We start from the raw sequence: 2,177 nt of genomic DNA on the forward strand, positions 1-2,177 counted from the left end.
AAAATATTCAAGTCTTTCTAAAAGAATATTATGATCCTCTGTATCAAATGCAGCACTGAGATCTAAAAGGACAAGAACAGATGCAAGTCCATTATCTGAGACCATGAGAATATCATTAGCGACTTTCACCAGAGCTGTTTCAGTGCTATGATGAGCTCTAAAGACAGACTGAAACTCTTAAAAAAGTTCATTATAGTGTAAGTGGTCACACACTTGTTTGGCAACTACTTTCTCAAGAATTTTAGATAAAAAGAATAATATTAGAGGGATCTGAAAAAACCTGAAGACATCTCAGGACAAAATCAGAACACACAGGCTGTTGGAGACTTTAAGTGGGTTAACGATCTACAGGCCGGTTTCACTGACTTCACGCCTCATGAAGACCCTTTGGTCTTAAACTATCTACACCCCCTGGTGAAGACTTCATTGGATCCACTGCAGTTTGCCCATTGTCATAGATTCCCATATGATTGCCTACGTATGGGAATGGGGCAGATAATGCCATGATCTTCCTCCTGCACCAAGCTCTGACTCGCCTAGAGAAACCAGGAAGCACTGTGAGGATGATATTATTTTATTTCTACAGTGCTTTCAACACCATCCATCCAGGACTCCAGCAGTGGACTAGCACATGTCCAAGTGAATTCTGGACTACCTCACTGGTTGCCCATAGTATGTAAGGGCACATAGCTGTGTCTCGCATAGGTTGGTTTGCAGTACGGGGGTCCCACAGGGAACAGTGCCAGTTCTGGCCAATTATTATTAAAACAATGTAAAAATTAGGTGTTATGCTTCCATCAAAACTGTACAAAACCACATAACAGTAAACAGTACTTCAAAGTATTCTGTTAACTTAAGTTTTTTTTCTCAAACATAGGACAAAAATAAAGATGTAAATTTTACTTTTGCCTGTATGAAACTGGTAAGTTTCCTTATTGTTACTGGTCAGGTGCTAACTTCCAATTTTCTACCTTAGTAAGAAAACATTTAATGATCTTGGTGGTGATGACTACCTTGATTTGTCATTCCATTCAAGTCCACAGCTCTGCCCAATTTCTCATCATTGTTAATTTGTTTCTCTTCCTCCGGTCTCTATTTAACTTGCATGCCCCTAGTCATCTGTGCCAGATTATCTGAGACTTCAGTGAGAGTTCTCTAGCCTATCTGTTTGTGTTCTGTTTGCCTCATCCTGACCCATTCTTCCTTTGGACCCCTGAGCCTGCCTGTTCCTGTTCTGATCTGTTTGCCCTACCTGTCTGCGGACTCCTGCTTGATTCTGCCAGTTGACCGAACCTGACCTGATCTGCTTCCTGACACTGACCTGTATCTCTCTTTAGTACCTCTTTGGATTCCTGATCTTCTAGCTCGGACTCCCGGACCTCTTTGAACCCGGTTTTGGCTTTGTCCTCTGGATCATCCTGTCTACCTTCGTCAGCTCGGATCTGATCTCTGCCAGTTGTACAGTCCACCAGGCTTCAGCATCAGGAACTCTCCAGACAGTTTGCTGCTTTGTGTTGGCAGCCATCCCACTGGAGTCCACCTCTTCCTTCCATAATTTTTAAATAACTCCCTTTGAGAAATCAATCTTTCTGCCTGAATACTGGGTCCTCTGTTCTGAACCTCGACAACATATTAATAATATAACAATGAAGGTGCAAACTTTACAATGTAAAACATCAAGGCCATGCTGTTCCTGATCTTGAACTCCTCCAGTTATTGCAGCAGTCACTATCATGTTGTGTTTGAAGTTAAACCTTTTGTCAACACAAAAGGAAGACGATTAAAAGGTAGAATAATTTCAGTACTTTAAGTCAGAGGAAAAAAAAGGTTTAACATCATCAAAATGGATACTTCTTTCTCACTGTTTATGTACTGCATGTCCTGCCCAAGAGGAGAATGGAGTGTTTAATCTCTTGCAGAAAAAAAAACAATAGTATAAGAATGGTCATGCTTTTCAGCAAAATAACAGAATTTAAATGTATAAAAGCAGACTTAAAAACATTTGGCTTTCCAAGGACCACCACAAGATAACTAATTAATTAATGTTGATTTTTCTACATTCTATTTTATTTTATTTATTTACGTGTTTATTAGAACAGGGACAGTGCACATTAATAAACATTTCTGTAAATGAGCCAGTGTTAGCTAAGTAGCTAATTTTCAACTGTAGTCCCTGG

This window comes from Cyprinodon variegatus, unplaced genomic scaffold (assembly GCF_000732505.1).
Source record: "Cyprinodon variegatus isolate N-32 unplaced genomic scaffold, C_variegatus-1.0 Scaffold977, whole genome shotgun sequence".
Taxonomy (NCBI): Eukaryota; Metazoa; Chordata; class Actinopteri; order Cyprinodontiformes; family Cyprinodontidae; genus Cyprinodon; species Cyprinodon variegatus.